Source organism: Schistocerca serialis, chromosome 7, assembly GCF_023864345.2.
Source record: "Schistocerca serialis cubense isolate TAMUIC-IGC-003099 chromosome 7, iqSchSeri2.2, whole genome shotgun sequence".
Classification (NCBI taxonomy): Eukaryota; Metazoa; Arthropoda; class Insecta; order Orthoptera; family Acrididae; genus Schistocerca; species Schistocerca serialis.
Window position 1 is genome coordinate 596,298,154 of NC_064644.1, and position 23,170 is coordinate 596,321,323.

A 23,170-nucleotide genomic window follows, 5' to 3' on the forward strand; every position below is an offset into this window, starting at 1 on the left:
AAGAATCCTAAGGAAATGCAATCCGAAAACAAAGGAAGTAGGTTACAGTACACTTGTTCGCCCACTGCTTGAATACTGCTCAGTGGTGTGGGATCCGTACGAGATAGAGTTGATAGAAGAGAGAGGGAAGATCCAACGGAGAGCAGCGCGCTTCGTTACAGGATCATTTAGTAATCGCGAAAGCGTTACGGAGATGATAGATAAACTCCACTGGAAGACTCTGCAGGATTGACGCTCAGTAGCTCGGTACGGGCTTTTATTGAAGTTTCGAGAAGATACCTTCACCGAGGAGTCAAGCAGTATATTGCTCCTTCCTATGTATATCTCACGAAGAGACCATGAGGATAAAATCAGAGAGATTAGAGCCCACACAGAGGCATACCGACAATCCTTCTTTCCACGAACAATACGAGACTGGAATAGAAGGGAGAACCGATAGAGGTACTCAAGGTACCCTCCGCCACACACCGTCAGGTGGCTTGCGGAGTATGGATGTAGATGTAGATGCAGAGATGCAGACGCTGAAGTCGGAAGGGCAGCGGGAGGAACTCCAGAAGTGCCGCCACAGGACACTTTTGTGGTTGCATAACCAGCGGTGACGTCAATCTCCGTAGGCACCGTTGTGTGTGGCGCCGGCCGCGCCAGACAGCAGAGAGCCGGAGGCGGAGGCGACAGGCAGCTCCTGCAGGTCCCGCCAGCGCCAGCGCCAGCGCCAGTGTCTGCGGGCGAAAAGTCCGCGACCGTAGCTGTACTGGAGAGAGCGTCCGTCGCAGCTGGTTCTGTTGACGCCGCTGCTGCCCAGAGGAACCTCTACAACGAAGCAAGACGAACGACCCAAAACTTGCGTGATGACACCGTCCTCCCAACGCTGTTTCTTGCCACACGCTCGGAAGAAAATTTTTCTCTGTGGCTGAAACTTTGTCTCAGCTGGGGAACGAACTGTTTCCGTGATGGTCGTAGAAAATGCAGCAGAACAAAGTCACGATTACCGCGTATTAGTTCTGCTGGTGACATCCCGTCACGCGGCGATGGGTGGTAGGAGCAAAGAAAAACGTTCAAGGCTTTTTTCCGTGTGTGGGAGGAACGGACTTCCCTGAAGTGACTTTTGAACGTTTGAATGTATCGTCCAACTGGACCATCAGACTGAGGGTGAAGCCGAGCAGTAGTTACATGGTGTACGCCGTTGCCAGCACAAAATTGTTGAAAATCGTTTGGTGTGAATTGTGGTTGTTGTCCGAGATGGGGACCTCGGGAAGATATTTGAGACAAAAAATAGAGGAGGAAGATGATGATACAGCACTGGCAGCAGTGGTGGATGTTGTGGGGACAACAAATGGCAGTTTACTGTACGCGTCTATCAAGTGTTCCAGAATGGACCCACGGAGTCAACGTTGCATGCGTTGCCACAGTCCTGTCTGACGTGGCCACCGAAAGAAGCTTTGCGGCGGAGCGGAATGATGCTCCTCGCGAACATCGCAGCGAGAGGTCACTTGCTGAATTCGGGCGTCCATTCGATGCCAAGTACAATGACGCCGTGCGAGTTACTTTGTGCGAACTATTCCGCGGTGACCGTGGTGCGACAATGACAAAACTTCCTGCTGAAGGAAATGTATCACAACCCGTGTATCCTCATTCTCTGTATGTAACAGCAAAAGACCAGGTGATGCTTGACGATGCCAAAAGTAGCCGTGCACCACCGGGTAAAGAATTTCTTTAAAATTACGTGCACCTTTCCTACTCCGGCAATACGCTGAAAGTCAAGCGGAAAATTTTGAAGAATTTCAAAATCTTGAGTGTCAATTTGATAACGTGAGTCCTCAGATATAGTCTACAGAAAGGAAGCGCCGCCCGTCATGCATTTAGTGCTGTATGCAGTGAAGTGCGCTTCTAGTTGGGCGCGATAATCCGACCATTCCTCTGCCTTACTGTTAAAAAGACAGAACGTGGATGCAGCTTTTCTCGAAATTTGACTTCACTTCTGTACTTGTTTTTGTGATGTACAGACGGTAGCAGAGCCAGGATGGGGAACGTGTAGGCACATTTATTTGGTCCAAGCCTCGTTGTCACAAATTTATTATTTAACAATAATTGGTTATACTCCCAAGTTAATACAATTAACACTTTAAAGGGAAATTTTAGCAATAAAAACTTTTTTAAAACATTCTCTAGAAGAACATGCAGCCCCACTCTGAAACATTACATAAAGGTACTGTTAGTAAAAGGTATATTATATCGTACAATAGTGCAACATGTACAAATATTAACAATTATACCAGAAAAATATTGAACTTGTGATTTGTACTACATGGAAATCAAACCTTAAAAAAATCCAATTTGGCAAGAGGTCAACAAATTCCCTATTGCCTGCTAAAAAACAAAAAAAAAAAAAACAAATGTGGCAATGATAATCAGTTTTTTTTTACCTCCTGATTTCACTTAAGCTTACGTAAACCCTACACAAATGTCAATGTCATGTGACATCAGTTCATGTTTCGTGACAAATATAAAATAATTTAGAAATTTTGTGTATCAGTTAAGTAAGCTACAAGACAGAAGTAACATTAACGACTGGTGACATGAGTAAACACTGTCAAGTTTTAAAGTTCACAACGGTTGTGTTATCTAGCAAATCTTCATTTAAATACTCCCCCCCATATGTTCCAACATCAATTCAGTCAGTCTCGAGAAGAAACACAACTTAATACACAAATACGGCAATATCAAGAAATAGATGGGTTTATCCCAAGCAATATTAGTAGAATTAGGAAATTTGCAATTTAAACGCACCAATTTTAACAAAGTCTAATGCAATAATAATTTGGACAGAACTTTCATAAAATGATCGATGATAGTGAATACCGAGCCATACACTATGAAAAAAAATTCAGAATTATTCACGGTAGACACCTGGCACATGATGATATTCTCTGAAGTATTTCAAATCACAAAATGTTGGCTACAAGCACCAACTCCATAATAAGGTAATGATCATGAAATGTAAAAGTATATGAAAGTTTCGGCCTTAGCCAAGTGACGAGAACCACACCAATGCAGTTCCCTGTTACACTCGAGTGCTAGGCTCAACAAACAACAGCTGGTCACGGAGACCCACGCTAAGCAAGCGAGCATTCCGTCCTCCCCACATGCAAAGAGCCACACTCATCGCAGTCCTTAATCGGCGGGCACCAGTTGACTCCCCACCGCTTCCGTCCTGTCGCCATATATACCGACCGAGCCGTCATCCCAAAACTGTTGCTTCGTGCACCAGCACCAACAGCGCTCGGCGACCACGCCCCCTATCGCTGCGGCGAAAACAAGTGAAATAATCTCGCGGGTAAAAATAAAATGCTGAGCCGTGACACGGCCCAGTTTTATTATTTCACTTCTAATGCTCTCACCTTAGTTGCACCCTTAACATTCAGTTCCAAATTTTAATTTTTCAGTTCATGGCCTACACTATTCGTGTCATCCGTTTTCGCTTCCTTTACTGCTACCGCCCAACACACACTCAATTATAATCCTTTCCACCAGGTGCATCTACTTGCGTTGCACGCTGTGACGTCATGAGCAGCACAAAAATGTGCCTTCACGTGATCATCAAGAAAGTGCAAGATTCTTCTTTATGATACTTTTATTATCAAACAGATATCAATGGGGCACTGAATTTGGGTGCGCATTTACAAATATATTCACATAAAGATTTTTAATAAGGTCAGCTTACACGACTTTGTTTTGTGGAATGTGTATTCAAAGCAAATACTGAAAAATCCTAAAATTGTGATATCTTTTTGTGAATTGCAGACTATAGAAGCTGCTGGGTTGAGTGGTAAGAAAATTTTTTAGTTAGATATTACGAAGTCTGTAGAGTTTGCTATGCCCCATTTCGTATTTGTTGCATTTCAACAAATTGTAAAATCACGATAAGTTACAGAATATGCGCCTGAAAACTGGAAGAAACAAAGTTTTCCCTCAAGATATGTGGAATATTAATCCATCTGCAGTTCTCAAAGCATATGATGCATTTCTCGATTTTAAACAAGTTTCTCTACTAAAGATGAATACATCAAGCAGATTCAGAAGGATGTAGGTTGCAGTAGGTACTGGGAGATGAAGAAGCTTGCACAGGATAGAATAGCATGGAGAGCTGCATCAAACCAGTCTCAGGACTGAAGACCAGAACAACAACAACTCTACTAAAAGAAGACACTGATGTTAGTCCATACAAAATGAGCTGTCCTATCTATGTGATTAACATGACTCGTAAAAAAAAAAATTGTATTAACTCAGAAGACAATAATAAAAGTTTTGACAACTTTTAATGAAAATAATCCTGCAGATACTTTAGCATATCTAGTTACGTGTGGTAAAAAGAACCTCATTTACGATGCACAACACAGAATTTTAAGCGACAAATTTTAAACCAAAAAACTGCACATCTAATTTGAATAGCCCTTTCCATTTAGATTATGGAGGCATTTTGAATTTTAAAAATCGGTTAAACAGTTGTTTCATGCATTAGCAGTTTTTTCAATGTGAGCGGTAACTGAAGATGAAAGCCAGCTGGGAACTCGAGGCCGAAGGCTGAGCGAGGTAATATAATAGCTCCTGTCTCTTAAGGAAGGCTCGTGACTGACTGAGCGCGGCGCGACTTCCGTCTGCGGCGCTCTATCAAACCAGAGTTTCCTGGTTCAGGAAACCTCCAAGAGATGTCTCATTTTTGTTCTCGAATCAACTTCGTTCTTGAAATAGCAACTATATATACGATTATCGAACATTATTTTCCTGCCCTACGGGGCACAGCTGAATAGCTTATAGGACTGGTTCGGCTGGGAAATACTATTGTTATTTCCCAGTCTGCTTTCGGCTGCGGTGGGGCGAGGACGTCCGCTGCGCCCCGCCGTGCGCGACCGTGAGCGCTTGCTTGTGTTTACCTTCTCGCGGCGCGAGTTGTATTTGTTCCAAGTTCTGTGCGGCTATGGCACACACACACACAGCGCCACGATACGATCAAAATTACTTTCCAACCAGATCATGCGCGTCCTCGAGCATATGAAATAGAACAGTTCATACGCGACGATCTACGTTTAGATCCGGCGACTGTCGTCGGAATACATTTTTCTATAACGGCGAGCGTGGTTTATGTGAAAAGGACCAGTGCAGAGGTCTGCGCGACAGTGGTTTCTAAATACTCGAACTCTCTCAGATTCAAACATTCTGACGGGCATATCGGTGCAGTGACGGTGGATCATACAGGTATGGGCCTAAGGACTGTAAGGGTTTTTGAGCTCCCCTTCGAGGTCCCTGAGGAAGTTGTCAAGGACGCTTTCCGACCATATGGCAATGTTATCAGCCACGTTGCAGGAAAGTGGCAAACTTTCTCGACGTATAAGGTGTGCGCCAAATTAAACTTGAGCTCAAGAAACATGTGCCGTCCTATTTGAACATCGGTGGCTGTCGTGCAATCATCATGTACGACGGTCAATCGCGTACCTGTTCCGGATGTGGGCAGGAAGGCCATGTTCGATCGAGCTGCTTACAACGTAGAATTACGCAGATACCAGTGGGAGACTCCGTTTCCCCGACGGGGACGACAATCCTGCCCCTCACGTACGCTCAGACGACGATGCGCACCATAGATGAGGACGAAACGGGCGATCAGACACATCCATCGACGTCAGCGGTACCAAGGGAGGAAGAGGAAGGACCCTCGGTGCCAACCCATATGTCGCCCCTTCCACAGCAGCAACAGCCGCACGGACTCCAGACGCAACATAACATTCAGAACGCGATGGACGTGGACGCGAACATTGTCCCGACCGCGGCTTTCCTAGCGGAAGGTGATACGACGCTGGATTGCCTCCCACATTCGGATACGGATGTCCACGTTCGAAAGCAACGTTCGCCTCGACGACGCAAGCGACGTCGGCGGACCCCTTCTGACGATTGCCTCCTACACACGGCCGGTCAAGAAGGTGACATCTCATCAGACGGCATGGATGCTGCGCCTGCTGAGGATCTAAGTGGTGTAGACGGTTCACTTGCCCATACTACGAGTGTCCAGTTACTTCTTGCACCACAGACGCAGCAGGTCGCGTCGATGGATGGCGCTCCGTCTAGCTCTACCAAAGACGACGTACGTGAGAGGGATTTACGTGCGCATCAGCTACACAGCATCGTGTTGCACCCACTGTGGTCGGACGATGTTGAGGAACTTCCTGAAGAGGGCACGGGTGACAGGGGAGGGGGTGACGTTGGGGATGCCATTCCTAGCGTGAAAGACTCATAATTTGTAACGGGTTTAGTGGGTCCGGCATCTATTGCGGTTAGCTTTGATTGCCATGGCGTCTACCCTAGGTGAAGAGGCTAGGCAGCACACCTTTCGCCTTGCCACAATCAATATCAACGCGATAAGGGCACCACACAAACTGACAAAGCTACAACGCATGCTTGATGCGGCGGACATCGACGTGGCCCTGTTACAGGAAGTATGTGTCGCTAGTTTCCCTGACTTCTACGGATATACCGCCCACATCTCCCACGCCTCTTCTACCGATTGTGGTGTTGCTGTTCTGCTACGGGACAGTTTGGTGGCTACGGACGTACTGTACTTACCGAGTGCAAGAGCCATGGCAGTAACTGTCAACGGTGTACGACTCATCAATGTACACTCCTGGAAATGGAAAAAAAGAACACATTGACACCGGTGTGTCAGACCCACCATACTTGCTCCGGACACTGCGAGAGGGCTGTACAAGCAATGATCACACGCACGGCACAACGGACACACCAGGAACTGCGGTGTTGGCTGTCGAATGGCGCTAGCTGCGCAGCATTTGTGCACCGCCGCCGTCAGTGTCAGCCAGTTTGCCGTGGCATACAGAGCTCCATCGCAGTCTTTAACACTGGTAGCATGCCGCGACAGCGTGGACGTGAACCGTATGTGCAGTTGACGGACTTTGAGCGAGGGCGTATAGTGGGCATGCGGGAGGCCGGGTGGACGTACCGCCGAATTGCTCAACACGTGGGGCGTGAGGTCTCCACAGTACATCGATGTTGTCGCCAGTGGTCGGCGGAAGGTGCACGTGCCCGTCGACCTGGGACCGGACCGCAGCGACGCACGGATGCACGCCAAGACCGTAGGATCCTACGCAGTGCCGTAGGGGACCGCACTGCCACTTCCCAGCAAATTAGGGACACTGTTGCTCCTGGGGTATCGGCGAGGACCATTCGCAACCGTCTCCATGAAGCTGGGCTACGGTCCCGCACACCGTTAGGCCGTCTTCCGCTCACGCCCCAACATCGTGCAGCCCGCCTTCAGTGGTGTCGCGACAGGCGTGAATGGAGGGACGAATGGAGACGTGTCGTCTTCAGCGATGAGAGTCGCTTCTGCCTTGGTGCCAATGATGGTCGTATGCGTGTTTGGCGCCGTGCAGGTGAGCGCCACAATCAGGACTGTATGCGACCGAGGCACACAGGGCCAACACCCGGCATCATGGTGTGGGGAGCGATATCCTACACTGGCCGTACACCACTGGTGATCGTCGAGGGGACACTGAATAGTGCACGGTACATCCAAACCGTCATCGAACCCATCGTTCTACCATTCCTAGACCGGCAAGGGAACTTGCTGTTCCAACAGGACAATGCACGTCCGCATGTATCCCGTGCCACCCAACGTGCTCTAGAAGGTGTAAGTCAACTACCCTGGCCAGCAAGATCTCCGGATCTGTCCCCCATTGAGCATGTTTGGGACTGGATGAAGCGTCGTCTCACGCGGTCTGCACGTCCAGCACGAACGCTGGTCCAACTGAGGCGCCAGGTGGAAATGGCATGGCAAGCCATTCCACAGGACTATATCCAGCTTCTCTACGATCGTCTCCATGGGAGAATAGCAGCCTGCATTGCTGCGAAAGGTGGATATACACTGTACTAGTGCCGACATTGTGCATGCTCTGTTTCCTGTGTCTATGTGCCTGTGGTTCTGTCAGTGTGATCATGTGATGTATCTGACCCCAGGAATGTGTCAATAAAGTTTCCCCTTCCTGGGACAATGAATTCACGGTGTTCTTATTTCAATTTCCAGGGGTGTATATGCCCTTTCAGGATCAGGGAGACAGAGAGATCGGGCCCGCTTTTTTTCGGAAGATATTACGCGTCTATTTATGGGACGCGTAGACGATATGGTGATCGGAGGAGATTTTAACTGTACATTATCTCCGTCTGATCAGCAGCCACATCACGTCCTGTGTGCGGAATTGGAAATGCTAGTGCGTGACCTCCACCTGATCGACACGCGGCGCCACATCCACGGCCCAGCTCCTGGTTACACTCATTATACAAGTCATTCATCAAGTCGGTTAGACAGGATTTACGTCACAAGCACCCTTTCGACGGCGACGAGAGGAGCAGAGCTCTGGCCCACTGCATTCACCGACCACACAGCCTATATTTGCACCATTGCCCTCCAACCTGCTCGTGTGTGGCGCAGTAGGTCCCCCTGGAAACTGAACGTCGCCCATCTGGACGAGTCGGCATGTAAATGTGCTGTCGAAGAGTCGTGGAACGCGTCCTTACAGCGTCGTGGTCGTTACCGATCGACCCTCAGTTGGTGGATTGAATGTGCGAAGCCTGCTCTTAGGCGCACCTTCATGGCTTACGGCCGGGAAGCGGCGGCATGGAGGAGGAGCACGGAAAACTTTTATTACACCGTCCTACGGGAATGTCTTGATAAGGAGCCCCCACCTGACAGGCAGATCATAGCCAATCGCGCAAAAGCGAAGCTCGTCTCCTTAGCACGCCGTCATTTACAGGGCGCTGTTATACGGTCGCGTGCTCCAGACATGATACAATCAGAAAGGCCATCTATGCACCACGTGCTCCTAGAACGCAGGAGGCGCCGTAGGGCACTGGTAACCGACATGATAACGGACGACGGACGGCACGTGGCAGAACAAGCAGATATAGCAGAAGCCTTCTATGGGCATTACGCTCAACTTTATTCAGCAGTGCTCCCTGATATGGCGACGGTAGACACTGTTTCAGCACATGTGCACGGTACAGTTCCACCAGACATGGTACCGACTTTGCTGGGAGAAGTGACAGAAGAGGAAGTGCTCGATGCCACTGGTAAAGGTGCTCCCCATAAATCACCAGGAATCGATGGATTACCATTAGAGTTCTATCGAGCATTTAAACAACTGTTGGTACCGTGTTGGGTTGAAATTTGTCAGGAATTGATGTCCCCGGGTATACCGTTGCCTGTAGCGTTCTTGGAAGGACTGATTGTCCCCATCCATAAGCCGAAGGGACGGAATCATGTCCGCGATTATCGCCCCTTAACGTTATTGAACAGTGACTTCAAGATATTTTCGAGGCTGCTATCAGAACGTCTTCGCGGCACACTATTCCACGTCCTGTCCAGCGATCAGACGTCCTTGGGGGAACCCAACAACATCAGAACTGCGTTATGACGTTACAGAGATCTCATCTCCCTTGCACAGGTGAGACGTTTGCCGGCAGCCCTGGCGTCTATCGACTTTAGCCAGGCTTTTGACCGTGTGGGCCACACTTTCCTCACGGCCGTTCTACGGCGCATCGAATACCCCGACCCCTTTATCACAGTGCTGACACGCCTTCTGCATGGGGCTACTTCTCGAGTTCTTGTTAATGGAAGACTGACGGCACCCATGCCGATCCGCCGATCAGTACGACAGGGATGTCCATTATCAACATTGTTATTTGCATTGGCCTTAGAACCCTTGTTGTGTGGTCTCCGAGATAGGCTCACTGGGATACAGTTCGGCGGCTCCATCTATCGCTGCACCGCATATGCGGATGATTTGATGACCGTCATACGAGGAGCTGACGATATGGCCGCGGCATTGGACTGGATTGCAACCTACGGTACAGCTTCTGGTAGCCAAATCAACGTTGACAAGTCTGTCGCCTTGAGCATCGGGATTGGTCTACCGCAGGAGCACATTGCCCCCTTACGCTTCAGTGATACTGTACGCTGCTTGGGCTTAGATTTCATGAACGACATGCGACGCGCGTCGACGCTCAATTATCGACACCTTCTTAACCAAATTAGGGCCGGAATTGCAAATCAGCGCTTGCGATCCCTCAACATCGTTCAGCGGGCGTATTATGCCAATGTATACCTTGCGTCACGCATACCGCATGTCGCCCAAACGCTACCCATTCCGAAACCCTTGGCTTGTAGCATTATGGCAGCGCTGGGGTACTTCGTCACCGCTGGTATGTTACTGAAGATCAGATACGTATCTCTTACTCTCCCCAAGGAAAAAGGTGGTCTCGGCCTAGTTAACGTCCATGATGGGGCCATTGCCCTCTGTTAGCTCACATTTATGTCTGCTGCGCCGTTGTCCTACGAGCCTCGCGAGTCTGCTTCTGACGGCGCTACGACCTGCTTCACTAAGAGCGCCGGTGCCACTACAGGACATCCCAGCGCCCCTCTTTTACATAGGACGTTTCTATTTAGAACAAAGTTATTGCAGTGTAGCGCTCACGACACCACAAATGGCCACAACTCGACGCCTATATCATGACATGCTGCAACGCCGCCCCCTAAATGTGGTCGAACTAAAATATCCTGACGTACGGTGGGGCGTGGTGTGGAATATTGTACACGATGCCATGCTTGATTCCGATGTTGTTTCCCAATGGTACGTAGTCGTTAATGGGAAGCTGGTGACGCAAGAACGTCTCTACAATATCCACATGGCAGAATCTCCCAACTGTGTGGGTTGTAATAGAGTAGATTCTGACGAGCACCACCTCAGCTGTGGAGAGTCGGAACCGGTTTGGCACCTAGTGCGGCAGATGCTGGCTTATCTCTTGCGAGTTAGGCCGGAGCATATATCTGCACACACGTTATTGTTTCCGGATGAGACATTTAACCCCAAGACTCTAACCAACTCCGTCACCTGGATACGTTGACATGCGGTCCATTACCTCTGTCGTGACGGACACAAGAATTTCCTTGACTTCTGGCTCTATTTGCAAGAAAGACATCATGCTATTTCCGGGCATACCAGATATCGACAGTGCTTCGTAAACTACCTATGGAGTGCCTTTCACAGCCCGCCGTGCAGCTGGAATGTTCCAGGCAGTGGCAGATGAGGTCAGAACGAACTGCAAACGAGTATATATTGAACTATCTTTATCAGTGGGCGCAGTCGCTGGGGAGCCTAACTACGACGTGGTAGCTTTCTTTTCATGTTATTTATGTTTCATATCTTCGATGGTGTCTTCATTCTGTTTTAGTTTTCCAGGCTTGATTAACTATGACGGTTCGCTCATTGATATCTATATACATAAAAAAGATTAAAAAAGTAGGCAGGAGACCTGCGTTCCAATCCAAATAAATACACAAGAACAAAATAAGAACAAAATGACCAACAAATAAAATAAAATATTATACCCTTTCCTTTCTCCTTTTATTTTTTGTAAAAAGTTCAGAGGCATATTTAATTTTTGTTCGTTGGCGGAACCTGAAGTGTTGGCGAACGGACGTCCTAGTTTGCTTTAGGATGAAAGTGGCGGTGGCACTAGCTTTGGTTTTGTTTTTAGGCTAGATAGGTTTTTGGGGGTAGTATGGGTGATAGGGGCCCACGCCTGAAGTGGAAGAGGTAATTTTCTTTCTTTATTAAAAAAAATAAAAAAACAAAAAAATTGTTTGTATGATTCATGTTATCCCATAAAAAAAAATTTTCTGTTTATAGATTACGGCAAAGAGAAGTAAATCTGACTTGCATCACGGTACCGTGAAACAAAATTAGATTTTTTGTTCCACCAACAGGAAGTTTCCTTTTTATTATAAAAAAAGAAAAAAAAGAAAATACCGTGGTCCCGTGGTTAGCGTGAGCAGCTGCGGAACGAGAGGTCGTACTAAAAAAAAAATAAATAAAAAATTAAAAAAATAGCTATAGGACTGGTTCGGCTGGGAAATACTATTGTTGTTTCCCATCGTCCACAGCTCGGCCTCATCAAAAAGAAGATGAAGACGACCGCCAGCAGCAGTTCAGCCAGTGCATTCCAATCTGCACTAGAAAAGACGCAGCAGAAGATGGGTGGACGATGGTTGCTACCCAAGTTGCAGTCCACAGCGACATTGAGCAAAAAAAGCCCTCTGTGGATAGTGAAATAAAGAGAGTACCATAAGGGGGGAAGTCTGTAGTGAACTTTCCTTCAAAACCTTTTGCAGTTTCTTAAAATGAATTTATTAATTCTGCTGCATTCAACTAAAATTTTGTTTACGAAAATTTTCACGTTTCTTCACTTTCTTCAGAAAAAATCAAGTTTTGATAAGAAAATAGTGGGGTAGGATTCGTTTACCTTATTTTCTTAAATTTGATTTTTTTCGCATGTTCACTTTTTCAGAAAAATCAAGTTTTTTCCTATATTCATCTTTTCAGAAAAAAATCGATTTTTTATAGGAAAACAGTGAGCCAGCCATAGCTGGAAATGTGGTAAAGTAGAGAATAAGTGTAGGTTTTCTTCTAAAAAAGTGAACCAGAACCCACACTTGTTCTTTACTAACCTGCTTACTACATACAGCCTTTGATCCCCGTTTACAATAATCTTTCCCAGAATTCCTTCCCAGAATGTCGATCTCTTAATACGATGGTATGTGTTTTATCAGCAGATCCCTTATTTCTTTTCAAGTTGCGCCATAAGTTTCCTCTCTTCCAATTAGATTCCGATTTTAGTTATTCGATCTACTCATCTCATAGATTCATCATATAGGGGATTCGGTCGTGAAAAAAACCACGGAAATTAAACTAAAAGATAATTTGCCCAACCCAGGTGAGAAATTCTATCTAGACAATTCCTGGAAAGTAGTCATTTATGTCTGAGTTGTCAAAGGAATTTTTCTTCAGAGTCGTCGCCGCTTGACATCCCAACACTTGCTATTGCCTTTTAATAATTGACTAAATAATTTTAGAGAACTGTGGATTTGCCGAATTGTTGCTGGTAACATGTTTACACTAAATCTATAAGTTTTACCTACCGGATGGTTAGCGGTAATGTGCAGCTACTCACAGAGGTCCCATGTGAGGCCGGCTGGATTGGCCGAGAGGTTCTAGGCGCTACAGTCTGGAACCGCGCGACCGCTACGGTCGCAGGTTCGAATCCTGCCTCGGGCATGGATGTGTGTGATGTCCTTAGGTTAGTTAGGTTTAAGTAGTTCCAAGTTCTAGGGGACTGATGACCTCAGAAGTCCCATAGTGCTCAGAACCATTTGAACCATCCAATGTGAGCTAGAATTATCGTATGACATCGAAAATTGGTAGCTATTCCAATGCGTTAACGCGGAACCGATTTCCCCGGAAAAAATTGGATCCAATTTTGGCCACTAGGTGCAAATCTGGCTCTATGAATGCAAGAAAGATATACAGAAATGTTTACGCATGAAATGGATTAGGACCGGGACGTGGTCAGAAAAGCTCAAACAAGTGAGAAAGCCATAATGTTGATTTTATTACATACCGCCACTTATACAATTTGTTAAATATGAGCACAGTAGATGCCGAGGAGATGCTGCTCGCAGCAGTTCCGGTGGAATCTGAGCAACAAGTTCCTGTATACTTGCCTTCATATCATGTAGAGACCTAACGTGTCCCTAGTAAACCTGCCCTTTTATATTGCCCGAGACCCAAAAATTACATGGATCCACTTCAGGTGATCTTGCAGGCCATGCATCTGGGAAACATCTGGAGGTCCCACGTTCGTGAAAGGTTGCATTAAGCAGATGTGTCACTGGGCGAGCGACATGAGGTGTTGCTCTATCTTGCGTAAAAACGGTGGTATGCGTTCTTCCAAAGCAGCGATCACATGCTGTAAAGCGAGACCTCGGAACGTCCAGACGTCATGGTACGCCTCTTCATAGAAGAACGAACCCAGAATAAAGGTGCTTGTGAATCCACTCCACATACTCGCATACGGCTAGTGCAATGGCTCCTCGTGAACAGCAAGCGGTTTCACAGTACTCCAAATACAGCATTTCTGTGTAGTCGCTGCACGTTGTAGTATAAAATGTGCCTCGTCCCTCGTTAGAATATTTCCCGGCCACATGTCGATCCGTGCCAGAAACCGAGAGCAAATTCAGAACGTTGGTGCGGATCGTGAGATTTCGGTTGCTGCACCTTGGGGGTAACAGTGTAAAATAGTCCTCAAAACTTCCTGTACTGATGACCATGGGATGGACAATTCTCGCAGCACTGCACGAGCGCTAACACCACCCGGGGCACGGGATGCATGCTCAGTTACGGCAACAGCGATCTCGTCAGTAACTTCCACGAAGATACGACGCATACGTCTTCCAGCCACAACAACCTCACCCGTGTTTTCGCATTGATATTTAAACCACTTAACGACGTCGGGCCCTTCCTCAGATCTTTCGGTGATATACTCTCAGTGCAGCAATCTAATTGCAGCCGTTCACCTACAGTAGTTTCCCAAAGAGGCCAAGGTGTCTCTTTTCGATAGCAATTCTGTTCGCTCATCTTACGGCTTGTCAAATGACAGCGGGTAAGTCATACCATCTTACAAACTGTATACAGAGCCAGATTTGCAACCGGTTTGCTGGAACTCGAACTAACTTGTTTTACGTAGTAAATCGATTCTGTATTAGCGTATCTGCAGCCCACACTAGATCTCCGCTAGTAGTTGAACATAAATTATAAACGTGACTGACAATGTTGTGCCGAGTGCCTTTGCTACGAGACATGCCCATTTTACTCGAAATTACATGTCAGTCACGTGGTCTTAGCATTTGAGTATAGAAACAGTAACGTTTGGTCACTCCAGCCTCCTACTCTCCGTGAAGATGGCTGCACGTTTTATAGTGGAAATCTATATTCTTAAACGTCTGAAGGGGCCACCCGGTTCCCAGTCCCTGATGTAAAATCCCTATCGGCGTGCATGCGACAGCATGAGCTACAAATATTTTCCAACACGCCTTGCATAAAAACGGGATTCCTCCGGGGGCAATACTTCGGATTCCATTAGTAACAGAGAGGTTGGATCAAGTCACCTGAATAGCCCCTTCGCTAGGGACCATTTTTATATTCACCAGAATGATTGGCTTAGTGGTTCAAATGGTTCACATGGCTCTGAGCACTATGGGACTTAACTTCTGAGGTCATCAGTCCCCTAGAACTTAGAACTACTTAAACCTAATTAACCTAAGGACATCACACACATCCATGCCAGAGGCAGGATTCGAACCTGCGACCGTAGCGGTCGTGCGGTTCCAGACTGTAGCGCCTAGAACCGCTCGGCCACTCCGGCCGGCTGGCTTAGTGGAACTATGGTACAGTACAGGGCCAAAGTTTGAATGTTACACACTTCGTCCAGATTAGGCAAATGGAGCAAATCGGATGCTTCGTTTTGCATTAGATGTGGCCTGGGGTACGCCTTGAGCGGTTTATGGAGGCATCGCTTCACTCGTAGGCGCTTTTTGAGAAAACCCGAAACACGTGTTTTTCACCATTTTTCGCCGTCAGCATCGGATATGCAACAAGTAACTGCAGAGAATTGCTCCAATTTTTACGGTACGTTCTCTATGCATTTATTTACAAGTGGCATCTTTCCGCTTACAAAACTCTTTATCGGAACCGCGCGACCGCTACGGTCGCAGGTTCGAATCCTGCCTCGGGCATGGATGTGTGTGATGTCCTTAGGTTAGTTAGGTTTAAGTAGTTCTAAGTTCTAGGGGACTGATGACCACAGATGTTAAGTCCCATAGTGCTCAGAGCCATTTGAACCAAAACTCTTTATCCGTTATCGAGAAACACTCCAAAAACATGGTTTTTGGGTGCAAAAACCGAGCCCCGGATTCCATGAATAATATACACAGCAAATGGCTGTTGATATCGTTATGCGCTTCCGAGGTACAGAGATTGGAAGTTACCCTACTTTTACCTGTAAAATACGAACGGAAAATCTGGTAAGAGGCGCAACTTATTTCTAACGACCCGTATCACACAGAACAATTTTGTATAGTGTCTCCGTTATCATCAAAAGAGTTTTGGGAACCCATGTTGTAGTAGAGGAGATCGCGAACAAAAGTAACATTTTGCTTATTGCATTTTTTATTACCTCACTATAAACTTTTGAAATAAACGGAACTAATGTGTTTGTTCTCTGAAGCTTTCCTAACACAAATGACTTTAGTTTTCACTAAATTACATATATTTGGTATTTGTAAAACTAATTTTAAGGCATCAGCATACCTGTTACTTTTCTCCCCGTTACCGGGGACGATGGTAACACAGGTAGGTTACGAAAGTAACATAAGAAGTTAAGCCATATTTTACTACCTAAAGGGCTATTACAGTAACTTAAAGTACATTATCATTGCAAAACATTAATTAAACATAAATAAACTTCAATTCTCATTCGTTTACAATAATTATATTAATTTAAATAGCAATTGATAGCACTGAACGAATTCAGGCTTCATGAGTAAATGTTCAGTAAGTCAATATGAGAAAAAAAGTAATGCATATCTTAGTCCTATTCAAATTCACAATTGTGTTCGATGAACCCTCCGCCAGGCAATTAGGTGTGAATTGCAGAGTAACCATGTAGATGCAGAATATCCCCCCTTTGGTACAAGTAACATGAGACCAACCCGTACAGTCCCAACACTGAATCCACATCTCTTTCGGACGACTGTGGCGGAAAGGCTCGACAGATACAAGGCAGTAGCTATCATTGTCTTCCGATGATGATTCTTCAGGTTTTTTCTGCTTTCGCACTCTTGGCTGGCTGCTTTTTAAATTTAGCTTCTTTCCCGCTTTTTTCGCCTGGGGTCGGGCCTACCCGCTTTTGGTAACGGAGGAACTCCTTGGGGTGAAAAGGCTGCGCGAACTTAAGGAGATGATTGTAAACCACTAGGTCCTGCATCGCAGGCTGTGGCATTTGAAAGTGTTTTCTCTCATATTGCTACTGGATCAGGATTAGATGTCCTCCCATCTTCAGATGGGTCACCAGAAATCGCTAATGATTTTGCTAAGGACATGTTTTGATTTTCATAATTGGAAGCAGATATAATATATTTATGTACATAATATCCGGTCTGATGCGTAAACTTAATATTGCGTAGTTTCAGATTCACGTAAGTAAACGATTAACTGACCCGTGAAGTTACTTTCATATGAGTGACATACACTGCTGATTTAGGAAAAAGAAAGGAACCAGAGGAAAATTGATCCTACGGGGACACAAAAGGCGAATATGCTCCTGTTTAGAAGACTGTGACGGAAAAATAGGGTACCAGATGCGTCAAAATTTTGCACGGAATAATAATCGCCCTTCTTTTTGTTGAGAGAGGAGGAGACAGTTGCTGAAGGAAAGAAATGGAAAAGCAATAAATACTGGAAGATAGCAATTGTGATATAGACAGAGAGGTCGAGACAATAACTGTGAGAGAAGGAATACAGAGAAGGAGAAAGTGGAAGTGGGTGAGAGCCGGTGATAATGAGAGACAGAGGATATGAAAGTGACACCGAGGAAGAGAGATGGTGTCGGTGAGAAGAAATAGCAGCAGTAAGGAAGAACAAGAGGGAGACGGTGGCAGTGAAAGGGCACAGTACCAGTAGTAGTAATAGTAGTAGTAGTTGGATGGACTAGTGGGTGTCAGAGACTTACAGTTAGGGGAGCTTGTGGGAGTGAGTGTCAAAAGGAGCACGAGTATGTTCACATGGCAATATTTTTGGAAAAATTTGAAAAGGTGCCGAAGAAGGAAGAATAGAATGAGGCAGCTGGTAGGTCACTTTCCGGTCAGTCCTCTAAAGAGGAACATATTCATTTTTTTGTGCTTCTGTAATAACATTTTCCCGGTTGTCTAAATAATTCCTGGGGAGAAGAAAAATTTGATTTTCAGTATTTCAAATAATTATCGAGCGAATTTAGAACTTTAATGTACTGTCATAATCTTCTCATTACGAGGTTTAACACAAGGATTAACAAGAAAAGACAAGTATTAAAGTTTTAAGTTACGAATGCGTCTTGAGGGAGAGTAACTCACGGCGCACAAATTCCGCGGAATATATTCACCCATTATTTTAGAATAAGAGCACTCAGGCTCTTCCAAAAAACTTTACACATGATTTCAAACTTTTTTTCACTGTAGCACCAGCCCCCCGAACCTCCCCTCCCCTCTCCCCCCCCCCCCCAAAAAAAAAAAAATTATGAAAGGAAAAAGTTTGTCATATACATTTTATGTGTTCATGCAGTAAAACTTGAGCAGAGGCATGTACTTTCAATTTATTAGTTCTTTGCTACTAACTCTGTTTGCGACATTTTGTAGTCCATATCCGCATAACGTGATGGATGTACCTCCAAAATCGCGTCATTGTACGACTTATAGTTAAGGAAGTATGACGTCATAAAAATTAAGATGTGTGAAAAATTGTTTTTTATCAAAACGAAGCCGTTTTGACATGGAAGTTAAGTTGTTTAAAGAATCGACAGGAGGATGGGGAAGAGGAGGGTGTGGGGGCGGAGGGTTATTGGTATCGACAGATACCTGTTCTCACGCACGTGACGATATTTAAACCTGTCTGACCGTCATTTGTCGTGTTTACTTGCCCACCGATAAAGGGGATGCAGACGATTCCCCCGTACGAAAGGAGTCATAACTCCAGGTGCGAAGCGCAAACAGAAGAGCAAAGACAGCACACAGCGGCGAGCCCGGAGCAGGGAGCTGGTGCAGACTGCTGCGGAGGCGTAGGGCGGAGGTGTCCGGCAGCGGAGGCTGGGAGCCAGAGGCTGGAGGCGGGACTCGTTACCGCCCCCGGCACCCGGCTCTGCGCTGCGCACTAATTGCCCGCGCCGGTCCTCGGCGTCCGCCATTACTCATGCGCGCGTGCTAATTATTGCCGGGTATCTGCGCCATTACCGTGATAAGGCTGCCGCCTCTCCTCCTGCCGCCTCTCCTCCTGCCGCCGGTGGTGCCGCCGCCGCCGCCGCCGCGGCTGCCGCCCCGCCGGGCCGTCTGTAATTACTGGTCCCTCCGCCCCACGCCCCCGCGTGCCGGGCGGCCTCCTCGCAGCCGCCAGCCGGCAGCCAGTAATTACCGAAAGGATTTAGCGCTGACGCGAGATGTCGGCCGGCCAGGCTGCGGGGCGCGGCCAACTAATTTCCTGGCCCGCGGCTGCCGCTGCCGCCGCCGCCGCCGCCGGGGCAGCTCCTGGCCGCTCCTCACCTCCACGGGAAATGAGGCCTGGCCTAGTCTGGTGGGGCTCGCACCGCACCGCACCGCACCTCGCCTCACCTCAGCTGCGGGGCTGCTGTCACTGCGAGACAGGCATCTGCCTTCCTGCCCGCGCGCTACACCACACCACACCACACCACAGCACTGTGCCACGCTCCAGTGCTCCTTCTGAGCTGAAGGGCATACCTCTAGAGGCCCGGATAAGTTGATGGAATTAACTACGTCACGCAAACGTCGTCTTGTGATTCGTTGCAGCGACACTTACAAGGAGACGGCAGGACCCTGGGGTGCGGGATTTGTCCGAAATTTTGTGTGGTGAAAGAGGACTCCTAACACCTCACGTGGTTAAAATATTAGGACGCACTACCCGGAAAAACCCGAGAAAAATCGATCCAAAGTTTCTTAGGTGCCTTAAGAGTATAAAACGTTACTCCATTGCCGAGCCGCCGTCTGGCCTACACGGTTAGTGGTCGGACCCTTACGCTAGAGGTCTCCGGTTCGATTCCTCCTCTGGCCTTTTTTTTTTTTTCTTCTGTTGCTTGAAAAATTGCAGCGCATTGTTACAGGAGAATCGTGAAATTAATTCCCGGGAAGACTGTATAAAAATTCATTCTGTAATTCACCATCAGTTATCGTCACAAATATTCCGAGAAATGATTCAATATGCCTGGTTTGCCTCAAAATTATCAGAAATTCAAAATATTTTCGTAAATGTTAATGGGGCATATTTTTGTACAGATTTATCGCAAACGCCCTGTGATAGTAAAAAATCCGCTTTTATATGTTGCGTAAGATGTCGCAAAAATTATTGCTTTGTTTGTTTTTACGATAATTACCACTGCAGTTCTTGTTCATAATTATTGTATGTATAAAAATTGAATGTTTCCCAATCAAATTTGTTATTCTGATTAAAAACCCAATGATTCTCCTTATATACTTTACAATGAAAAATGGAAAACCCACCGCTATGAATTGTGTTGTTGGACAAAAAGAAAATAATCTTCATTCGATAATGTAACTAATTTGTTAAAGATAATGTAGGTTTGGGAAACTTTCTGAATAATTGGTGGAATAACAAAAGAAAATGAAACACAAGAAAAAAAAGCGCCAGAGGAGGAATAGAACCCGAGACCTCTGGCGTAAGAGTCCGAGCCCTAAACATCTACGCCAGACGGTGCCTCGGCAATGGACTAACATTTTATAGTCATAAGGCAACTAAGAAACTTTGGATCGATTTTTCCCGGGATTTTCCGGGTAGTGCGTCCCAATAATTTAACCACGTGAGGTGTTACGGGTCCTCTTTCGCCACACAAAATTTCGGACAAATCCCCGACCCCACGCTCGTGCCGTCTCCTTGTTAGTGTAAAGACAAAGTGCACCTTACACATATTTTCGTAATGGAAGATATGCTATCTTTTGAAAGCCGTAACCGCTGCTAATGTAACGAAAAATCACCATCCGCAGTCAGTAAAATGTTTCCGGGTTAGAAGTGCCACGAGCTTTTGGCCCAGCACACCTCGGCCGTTGTCAGGTGTAGTGAGTGCCGATGGGCTGCTGGTGCGTGCTTATATACTCTAGCTGCCGACTGTGACGTCACTAGCGCTCTCTGTATCGCCATATATGGGCACACACTGACTACGCGTCGATGCGCCCTCTTCACCCTCGTGATAACTTCATTCCTTGCAGTGCTGAGCTGCAAGTCGCTGCCTCACTGAGGGACTTGTTTAATTCTCCAGTCTCACAACTCGTTCGTGCGAGCCATGAGAAAGACTTTGTAGTTAAAGAACCCATCGAGAAAAAACACTCTTAAGGGCATCCTTAACAGAAACGGCGGCCTGTAGCCCAACGTGTCGCAGGATGCGAGGTTCAAGTAGGCGCACGGAACGCTGTCAGCGTACGCCCATAAATGGCGATCAGGCGAGCACCAGTGACGTAACAGCCGGCAGCTGGTCTATATAAGGGCGTACCAGTAGCTCGTCAGCGCTCAGTACACCTAATGTTGGCCCAGGAGCACCTGATCAGAGGCTCGTGGCATTTTAACCACTTGACGCCGCTCGAAGCCCAGCATCGTTTTATTGAACGTTACCACCAAAAGACTGCATTCGTACACTATCTGGATTACTCGATAAGTTTTGTTTTATTTAGATATCTGTTTTAGAACAGGCCATTTTCATATCGAGAAAACGAATGGTTATTCTCAGCTTGTACACATACGGCACTACAGTAACGAGGGGGCGAAGGAAAAGCAGGAGTTCAGAAAGGAATGAGAGAAACTTACAGTCACTCCGCGATGTTATTCAGTCTGCTCTCTCGTCGTGAAAGAAGCTTGTAAGATCAATACCAACAAAAGTCAAACAAGCGTAATGCAAAATAGTCGAATTATATAAGGCGACGCTGATGGAATTAGATTAGGAAATCAGCCGCTAATTTGATGTTTGGGCAGCAAATTAGCTGATGATGGCCTAAGTAGAGAGGACACAAAATGCAGGCCGGCTGTAGCAAGAAAAGCATTTCTGAAAAAGAGAAATTTCTTAGTATCTGATATAAATTCAAATGTTAGGAAATATTTATGCAGAGATTTCTCTGGAATATAGCCTTCTGCAGAACGTGAACTATAAGCACTTCAGACAAAAGAGAAGCATAGCGTTGGAAATTCTGTGCTGCAAAATAATACGGAACATTATATGGGCAGATAGAGTAACTAATTACGAAATGCTGATTCGAATTGGGGAGAAAAGAAATTTGCGGCATAACTTGACTAAAATAAGGGTTCGGCTGACAGGATACATCCTTAGCCAGCAAGGAATCGTCAGTATGGTTTTGCAGGTAAGTGTGGAGTGTAAAAATCGTAGAGCGACACCTCGGCATGAATACGTAAGCAGGCTGAGATGGATGTAAATTGTAGTAGTTATTCAAAGATGAACAGGCTTGCCGATGATACAGCAGTGTGGAGAACTGGAAAAAACCCGTCTTCGGCCTGATGACCACAGCAGAAACAAATAACTTAATCACTACCCTTCGTACGTATTAATTGAAAGTATGCTTATTGTTCCACAGTCGTCCCGCGAGATTGCATTTCCCTTCTTGGCTGAGCGCTGCCCTAGCGGAGCAAGTTTCTTGGCCACGAGTCTTTTCGAAATTTACACACTTGCTTCTCTTCCCTGGACGTAGGAAGACAGCAGCTCATGTTGATAGCACGCGTACTAACGAAGAAAGAAGTTCTTCAAACAGCAATGCTTAAGAATGAGTTTTCGCTCTGCAGCGGAGTGTGCGCTGATATGAAACTTCCTGGCAGATTAAAACTGTGTGCCGGACAGAGACTCGAACTCGGGAGTTAGAGTCTCGGTCCGGCACACAGTTTTAATCTGCCAGGAAGTTTCAGCAATACCTAATTTTATATGCTCCTCAGCGTTCGTTTCAAGATGCGATACTGTTTTAGTTATGCATACAGTTGGCTCTAGCAGTTACTACGTAACAAAATTTGTTTTCTTCAGAAAGACAAGACTGAATAGAGTGGGAAGATGCTGTCAGGCAGACCAGAAAGACAGCGACAGTGCTGTGAGTAAGTGTCCTGCGATGGAGCAGTGATGATCTAGTACGTTCGCGATAGCTGAATTAATAAACAAACATGTAATCGATTTAACGTTTTTTTATTTGAGTGTCAGTGGCCCCGGAGACCGAGTAATTTGTGTGTTTATAGGCAAACCAGTGCTGTATTTTTATCGGGACTTACTTTTCTCAGTGGCAATCAGCTGGCAAGAGAGGTTGAGTGAGGGAAGGGTACCACATAATATTCCATGTGCCCACACATGGCTCGCATCTGCCTATATGTATCTCTACTAAGGTCTGCTGGGCGCTTCTGACTAAATTTGAAAAAAAAAGTTAAGAAAGTCTTTAAAAGATGTTATGAATTATACGTGGCAA

General features: G+C 46.3%; 1 non-coding gene across 1 annotated transcript; it reads left to right on the forward strand.

Moving 5' to 3' along the window:
* The first annotated feature begins 22,531 nt into the window (after positions 1 to 22,531).
* LOC126413599 (small nucleolar RNA snR44) lies at positions 22,532 to 22,729 on the forward strand. The gene has a single exon (XR_007575384.1). It is a non-coding gene; the product is annotated as a small nucleolar RNA snR44 (small nucleolar RNA).
* The last annotated feature ends 441 nt before the right edge of the window (positions 22,730 to 23,170 follow it).